The sequence below is a fragment of the Callorhinus ursinus genome, unplaced genomic scaffold (assembly GCF_003265705.2).
Source record: "Callorhinus ursinus isolate GAN/ISIS: 27379988/994484 unplaced genomic scaffold, GSC_fseal_2.0 scaffold54, whole genome shotgun sequence".
NCBI classification, from domain to species: Eukaryota; Metazoa; Chordata; class Mammalia; order Carnivora; family Otariidae; genus Callorhinus; species Callorhinus ursinus.
In genome coordinates this window covers 4,557,445-4,566,567 of record NW_027397116.1, presented here as the reverse complement: position 1 = coordinate 4,566,567, position 9,123 = coordinate 4,557,445, and positions in this window count along the sequence as shown.

The following is a 9,123-nucleotide window of genomic DNA, read 5'->3' as shown; positions in this document are numbered from 1 at the left end:
CAGGTTCAAAGGCCTCTCTAGGTCTTGGTTTCCTCCTGGAATAATCAGACATACCTCCCAGGATCATTGTGAAGATCAAATGACTTTGTATATAACAAGCTGCATAATCTATAAAATGCTTTACAAATCTAAACTGAATATGCAGGAGCCCTTCCCTGGTAGCCATTATTGTGGAGTCTCTATAGAATTGCTCCTCTACTCACCTTTGGCTTTGCCCACAAGGGAGGCACAAATTTGGCTTTGAGGATAAATTTGGTGTAGGACTCTGACTTTCCAGGGAAATGTCATCACCTCTCTCATGAACATCTATGGAGACACCTCTTTGCTGGAGTAAGAAAGGGAAGGAGTTACGTCTTTTATTTTGCTAAAATGCATTATTTGGGTCAACTGAACAAGCTCTTGGGAGAAAATTGAAAGGTTTTCATAAAGTGAAATGAATTTACATCTTTAAAATAAATAAGATATATAGGACTAAGTCCTGTTGTGTACCTCCTCCCCACACATACACACCTGTGCACACATAAACAGATGAACACAGACACACCCCTTACCCTCCCCTTCTTTGCAGTTATTTTTCTCAAATACAAAAGCAGATGGATGTTTCCTGCACAATGGTGGGGTTGGGGGCAGGGGGTCTCTTTTAAGGAAAATCCATCAGCGTGCTTTTCAAAAATAAATTGCCCCTGGTTGAGGACCACTGCTTTAGAGTGACTTTTAAATGCCCTTCAAGTATATTAAGGGTAAATACCAAGACCAGCCTCACCAAGGATAGACTCAGGAAAATGTGACCTGTGAAAGTTTGGAGTTAAGCATCAGGACATATTTCCCAATGGTGGACGTTGTTATGCACTGGGTTATGTCTACAGACAACGTGGAGGCCCCATCTTTGCAATCTGGCAGAGGTGTTTCCTGAGGGAAGGGGGAGCAGGAAGGACCTTTCTAGGCCCTTTTAACTCCAGGAGTTTATTATGAATCAGTGAAAAGGTAAGAACAGTCCACTTGGTTAAATAGCATGGATAGTATTTCCTGATCTTAAGGAGTTCCAAAAAGGAAGAACAGAGGAAAACAGGAAGCAAGACAGAGATAAATAACATTCACCAACACTATGGTGTAGCCGATTTGGAGGGAGTCAGCGGAAGTAAAGTAGATAAATGAGAGCACATGGGAGATTGGCATGGTGGACGAGGAGGTGGGCCATTAACCCACCTGAACAAACACAAGTTGTCCCCCATCAAACATTCCACAAGTACCAGACATCACAGCCCAGGATGGGCCTGTTCTGCAATATTTTGGAGCTCAGGCCAAATGTCTAGAGTCCATTGCCTGTGCAGATTTGGCATGATCTAAAATGATGAAGGGCCAAGTCACTTTTTTCTCTTCATTAGTATATTCCAAGGGAAACCCAGGCCATCTGTTTCTGCCTTGTCAACTCTGCAGGCCGCAGCATGGCTTTAGGGAGATGCAGTTGCTGTCCAGATAACTGCATGAACATTTTAATATGCCAATTTATGATTTTTAAGTCTTTTTGAATTTTTTATTTAAATTAAGTCTGGTTTCTCTGGGATAAAGCAATCCAAGTAATCAAAGATAATAACCCAAATAGATTCCAAGCCTGGCAAAAGCCTTCTCTAATCTTCTGAACTTCTCACATGAAGGAAATTGGGTGAAACAGTGCTGGCGTGCAAGGTCAGTGCCTCAGCCACGTGCTACCATCTGTCCCACTGAGCAATATAGACAGAGCATAGCAGGTAAGTTCCACATTTGTTTTACTGATCATTTCATCTCTCTGGAAGCAGAAGTAAAAACAGTGGGAACTGTGACTCTGGCCTTCATTCTGATCAAAAGAAGAAACAGGTACAGAACATAAAAATGGCAGGTAGCTTGGGAAAAATAAACCATATCACCTGAGAATTCAAAATAGCAAAAGATGATAAAGCCAGGCAAATAAGTATTTCCCCCCATTAAACCATAAAGCAATAAACAATCGATCTTGTTCATTACTTTTTCTCCAACTCCTCACACAATACCTGACATCCTACATACTTGACACACTACAGGCACTCAGTAACTATTTAGTTACTGATGGGCCTAGAAATTTTCTAGACTCTAGAAAGGAAATTTAAGAGAAATAAATTTAAGATAAAGGGATTTTATTATTAAATGTGTCTTTTTTAAAGTTAGTTTCCAAAACCAGGCAATAGTTAGCAAAGAAATTCTGATCATACAATCTCTAATAATAAAAAATAAAATTTAAAAAAATTATATCCATTAAGTTGCATTCAGCAGTAAATAACATAAACTCTTGCCAGTAATATCATTGAACCTAATGATATTTACTATTTATCCCAAGAAGTCTGCAGGTGGGTAATGCCAAGGTTGGCTTAAAAGCTCCCCACAAAGACACTGGGTTGGTATATCTATGATGTTTTGAGCATCATATGATATATATAAAGGATATTATTCAGCCATGAGAAAGAAGGAAATCCTGCTGTTTGCAACAACTTAGATGAAACTTGAAGGCATTATGTTAAGTGAAATAAGTCAAACAGAAAAAAACAAATATGTATGACATCGCTTATATGTGGAATTTAAAAAAATAGAAAAGAAAAGCCAAAGTCATAGGAACAGAGAGTATAGTGGTGGTTACCAGGGGCTGGGAGGTATGGGAAATGGGGAAATATTGGTCAAAGGGCACAAACCTCTAGTTATAGAGTAACAAGTTCTGGGAACCTAATGTACAGCATGGCAACTATAGTTAATAATACTGTACTTATACTTGAATGCCACTGGGAGTTAGATCTTAGATGTTCTCACCACAAGAAAGAAATGGTAATTATGTGATGAGATGTAAGTGTTATGGTGGTAATGATTTTGCAATAGATAAATGTATCAAATCAACATGTAGTACAACTTAAACTTACACAATGTTATAAGTCAATTATATTTCAATAAAGCTTTGGGGGCAGGGAATAATCAGTGGTGTCAAGTAAGATATGGACTGATAATTGATCATTGGACTTAGCAACATAGGGTGGTGGGATACTGGTGAAAGCCTGATTGGAATGAATTTAAGAAAATGTGAGAAGAGGATTTGGAGATGGGGGATTTAGATTTTGAATTTGATTTCAGATTCTTTAGAGAAGTTTGTTGCAAGGAGGAGCAAAAATTAGGGAAGTAGTTGGTAGGAGAAGTGGGGGAATTAACAGCATGTTTGTACCAGTAGGAGAGGGAAAGTTGATGATTTATGAATCAGAGAATTGCTAAGCAATGCCCTTGAGTAGTGAGAGGGGATAGCATTTAGATAGAATCACCCAAACAACCAGGTGGCAGGAAGGCAGAGGTATGGATGAGGTTGCTGGTATGTGGGTATAATGTGGAGCTAGAAGTCTGCCAGTCTTCTCTTCTAACAGCTTCAGTTTCTTAGTAAAGCAGGAATCAAGGTCAGCAGGTGAGAATGAGGATGAAGGAGGGGTTGTGGGAGACTTGAAATGGTGAGGTAGCACCTAGGAAAGTGGGAGGATAAATGGACCAGAGAAATACATTATGATAATGATGCTGGGCAGCGTTTGGGTCTCATTTGAAGTTCATGGTCATGAATACAAAATGAAACCATGCTCAGGGTTGAGATTTTCTCTAACAACACTCAACTGTGCAGGCATAGACACAGAAGAGATGGACAGAAAGATTTATCCAGGGTGTGGTTTTACTAAAACCATAAAGGGGGTGAAGGACAAGGGAACAGAAGGTACATATAAAGAAGAGATTTAAGAAATGATCATAGAATTTAAGCTGGAAGTGGAGAGAGGGTATGAAAGGATGAGAGGCAGTGAAAAGAAAGTCAGACCACTTTATTGGGGGTCCTCATGGGATTGCAGAATTGCCGAAGTTCAGAGTTCTGAGTGGGAAAAAAATGAAAAAATAAGATGGTGCTAACAAAAATTAGAAAATGAGACTGAGATTGTGGAGCTTAGCAAAGAGGTGCCAAAGAAGTAGCATCCTGACCTGAAGGGGCACCTGCACCCTTATCCACCACCTGGCAGGTCTGATCCCCCTTATCTTATCCCCACCTTTAAGTCAACTCAAAACCAACCTTTCCAGGAGACCTCCCAGACTGTCCCCAATCCTGTGCCAGCCTAGAGCTTTTTCTCCCCTGTCCCCCACCATCGGTCTATGATTATAATGCATTTGACACATTGTTGTCATCTCTTCATATTTCATATTTCCACTCAAGAGCTCCCTTTCCATGTGAAGGATTATTAGAAGAAGCAATTCCAAGCTCTGTCTCTAAAGGCTCCAGGAGAGGAAGGGTTAGAATCTGAATGAAACCTGACGTTCATGGACCAGTGTTTTACTAGGAAGCATGTTAATTGTGCTCGAAATCAGAAACTGGGTCTATTGTTGATGTTGCTGTTGTTTTTCCTGTGGACAGTGACAGTTTCTCCTCCACTTCCTGCCCCCCGTGCAGTATGCACATGGGAACAGTCCACTCTTCTCTGTCATCCCTGACCATTCAGCTTATTGGTGAGAGCATTTAGAATTACTTGTAGAGGTCCAGTCATACTAGGGTGGGAGCAGTGAGTCCTCACCATGACCTCGGATCTATTTCATATTCCCCAGTACAACTCATCAGAAGCAATATTTGGGGTTATTGCCCAGAGTGATACATCAGTACCTCATTTCCCATTTAGCTAAGGTTGCTTTAATGATTTCTCTAGCCCCTAGAATCCTAAGGAAGGAGAGGTTAGTGGCAACTCAATCCTGCCACACTTGGCATTTGTTCTCAGTACTGATCTCTTTCAATGAGCAGCTGCTTTGCTTCCAAACAAGATTTTCTAATCGTTGAAAGCAGAAACATCTATGCCTTTTTATAACTCCTCTAGCACCCACCACCAGAGTGTCCTACGGGTAATTGATATTCAATAGACTACTTGTTAACAGTATTATCCACAAGCAAATATAAGCCCATGAATCACCACCCATGACCCTGTGCCCCCAACTCCCCAAGCCAAACCTTGTTATCAAACAAGAGCATCTCAGGGTTTGAGTGAAAAATGAGACTCGAGGGGACACATTTGAATTCCCAGTGTGTTTCATTTGTTTTTCCCAGTGGCCCAGGCAAGGAAATTTCTCACCCCATCTGTGGATCTCAACACTTCAGAAACAATATAGATCTTATCTCTGCTCCATTTAATTGAACACAAAAAGCAAGGTCACTGCAGCCATTTGGTCCCTGTGCCTTTGGAACCACTGCATCAACTCGGAGAGAATATTTAGCTCTCCTGTCACCTACTGCTTAGAAACAAAACAAATGACATTAACAGGTCTTTAGTCTTCTCATCAGAGCAGGCATATGGGCTGGAGTTTGTGATAGTACTGCAATGAGTATGAGAAAAAGAAGTCTCCATGCTTCTTTCAAATATGACTTAAGACAGCAAGAGCACTGCAAATGCCACTCTCTTCCTCCCACCATGTATAAAATTACTTTCAGTGAGAGAGGGAAGAAAAAAAATACATTCTGGTCATATTTTACTTGATTTCTTTTGCTTTGTGATAAGCCCACTTCTGTTCTCAGTCCCTCTCATTACATAGAAGAAGGATACTTACATGGAAAGAAGAGCCAAGACCACTTTGAACCATAAAACAAATGGATTGAGGTTGAATGCATTGCATGGTCCCGCCCGCCCAGTGCACTTAAGTAGCCACACTACTCTCTTCCAGTGAAGGGCACTTCTATCAAGCTGCCAGTGTATGGGCAGAAGTAAGCCGGCCTGAGTCGTCCCCCAGCACAGGGGGGAATGCAGCTGAGGACACAGGCTCCCTCAGGACATTGCCCTTCACGAAATCCCAGTGCAGCTGTTGGCCCCTCTCTGTGGGTACAGGAACTAAAGGCCCCACCCCTGGGGCTCAGAGTTCTTCTGACCCCAGCGCACAGAATTCTGGCCTTGTAAAATATATTCAAAAATAACCCAGATTCCTTCTCTGAATGCTTGACTATGCCAGGGGTGAGACAGATGGAGACTCAAGGGGTGACCTCAGAATTTTATTATGGTACCAGGTTGCAGGCCAGACCAAGTACAGAAATCACCTGAGGGCCTTACCTGAACAACACGGAGGGTAGGAGTGAGTGGAGTTGGAATCTGGGGCCCCTCATGGGGCTTTGTAGGGAACATTCCGTTACCCAGGGACTGGTAAGTAGTAATGATCGAAATGGCAGTGGTATCCTCAGAATTCTAGCAAATACTTAGGGAAATGGAGAGTGAGATTGCAGGGAAATAGAGCCAAGAGACCTTGTCTCTGGAAGAAGAGGTGCCCGACCCGGGGCGGGGGGCGGGTACACAGAGCAGAAGAGTAGAGTTGAGGGAAGGCATCATGCCTTGTCTCAAGAGGGAAGGTCAAGGTCTCCAAGAAGAGGCAAGGGGAGGGAAGGTTCTGAGTAGGCCTCTTCTTTTGCCAACTGCAGGGCAACTGATCCTGGTCATTCTCCCCTGCAATGATTCTAAGTCACTGGCACCAGGCAAATTCCTTGGAATCCTGCCCATACGTGAAGCATGCCTTTCCGCACAGTTCCCCTCCCCTCCAGCTCACACCATCATTCTCCCTTATCTTTCTAAAGCCAGCATCTTGGTAGCACTGCTTTTCATTAATCATTCATCAGCCAACACTGGTCTGCAGGGATGCCATTTCCTTCTATAAGAACCCTCTGCCCGTATGCGGTCATTACTGGAAATGCTCAAATTGCCACACACATTTTCATTTGCTCAAGGCAGTTGTTTTTATGAGCAGTGGCGAAAACAAAATTCCATTATGTCAAAGTTAATTCCTCTGCAGCACATCAATAGATGCTCCTTGGAGGCAATGCATTAGCCCAGCTGCAATCAGTAGCTTAGAGGGCTGACGGAAGTGGCGCTTCTGTGATGCATTCACTGTTAGAGTCACAGTAATAACCAATCCTTCCATTTACTGGGAGCTGCCTCTTTTGGATGGATCCCAAAATGCATCACTAGCTACCTATATATTACTCAACCATCAGCTAAAGTAGAGTACCCATTTGGTAATCCCAGCCAGTGTACGCATGCCTCCATTTGAGGCCAGAGAAATGTGGCCTTAGGGACAACTCACACAGAGCTAATCAGCTCTGACTTGCCTTTCTCTTGTGTATAAATCTGGTCTTCCAGGAATTTGATTTGGTCAGGGATCTCACAGCTGCTTCCCACAGGCAGAGGCAGCTGGCAGGGTCCTACAAGGGAACATTATGGCCACAAAACCTCAAGGAGGGGAAGGCAAGTGTGGATCAGCTAGTGTCTACCCAAGAGCCTTTGGACTGCTCCTATAGCAATGCAGGCATCCTATAAAAACACTTGGAGCTGCTATGCGATTGGCATCAGGAACATCCTGATGAAGCACACACAACTTTAGGGATGGAGAAACCCAGAAGAACAGGGGGTTTGGAAATGGTGTGGGAAAAGAACAGTGATGAGCAGATCATCCTTACAGGTGGAGTGAGGAAGTATTAGGGGAGATGCTTTCTTAACATTGTAATGTCAGGGACTCCAAGAAAGTGTTTCTCATCTCCCCAAACAATAACTTCACTTGTAGGTAACAGGACTTCTTTAATAGGGTACAAGGTTAGTTAACCCACAGTTAGAACCAAAATCAAAATGCAGGTGTTCCTAAGACAGATAAATCATCATTTGGATAAATGGTTGATACGGGAGACTTTTCTGACAGGCAAGGAAGGAGAAAGGAAGATGTCACTAGGAACATCATGAGAGGAGAAGAGGGTGACCACACAGAGGGGATAAGGGGCAACAGAAGGGGGACCACAGACACCTCATCTACTTTACAACTAAGGCAGGGCTGCCCTACTTAGAGAATTGAGAGTTCCCCAGATGGAGGCTTCCTTGAGAGGTTGAGGGAAATCAGAAATTAGTGAGGAGGGAGTTCGAAGTATCTTCCCCTCCCCTGTCATTTTCCTCCATGAATTCATTTTGACAAAATAATTTTGACCCAGCAATAGCCATGCCTGCTTCTCTTACCACAGCTTAAGGAGATTCCATGTCACTAATTTATTGTACTGCTGGAGTAAATTTTTGTACTGCTAATGAAATTTTTCAAGGAAGAATGACTTAGATCAATCAGAGAAAAACTCTCAGGAAAGGAATATTGCTTACTTGTTCCAAATGATCCTGATTAGCTTTCTACACTGAGGTCACTGCATCACCTCACCTTCCCATTTTTCATCTCTTTATAAACTTGGGCAAAGTGGCCATTCACAAAACACCTGTGACCATTTAGCCTAATGAGACAAAGAACAGTGGCAGGTCTGATGGCTGAGGTGGCCACATGGCTTTGAGAAACTTGAGTAGGGAACATTCAGTTGTCCAGAGTCAGAGAGAGCGTTTGGGGGGCACTAAGATGATTTGAAACCTACCACACAGGCTGTCTGTGATCATTCCTTGCAATATTAAAAAGTAATTGAAAGTGAGTAACTGAAGGTGACCTGAACTCCAAAACCCAACAACAAAAAGAATGTTCTCCAGAGGCTGTGGAATTTTAGAAGCCATTTAGGTTCTTTGCAATGTTAGGGTTTGAGGTAGATTTTTTATGCCCAAATTATACTTCTCACCTTTTCCCTCTGGAATTCTCAGTAGAAGGAGAGTACTCACAATGGAGCTCAATGGAGAAAACACAGTTTTATACATAACTGCAAAAGAGTCTAAGAGCTCCAAAACACAGGACTCTTTGGATAAAGCTGAATTGGAGCACATGACCCAAGAGAAGGACAGAAGGATGGAAGACCCAAGTGGAGTCACCCACATCCTCCCAGTGTAGGGCTTGACTCCTACCTATTTAAGCATGTATTCCAGGAGTAAGAAATATGGTGGAATTTCATAAGAGTTCGGGGTCTCCTTGAAAGGGGCTGGCCAATCTGTCTCAAGTAACCCAATTAATACTCCATGCATTGGTAAGCCTTCCTTGGCAAGCAGGTGGTGGAATGCAGAGCTAGCAAGGGGGTGAAGAGAGGGTTCAAAGTCATGTCATTACTTCCCCATATAAGGAGAGAGCTGAGTTTGTTGTCCTCTATTAAGAGATGCTGAAACACAAGGAGGAAACACAAAAGTC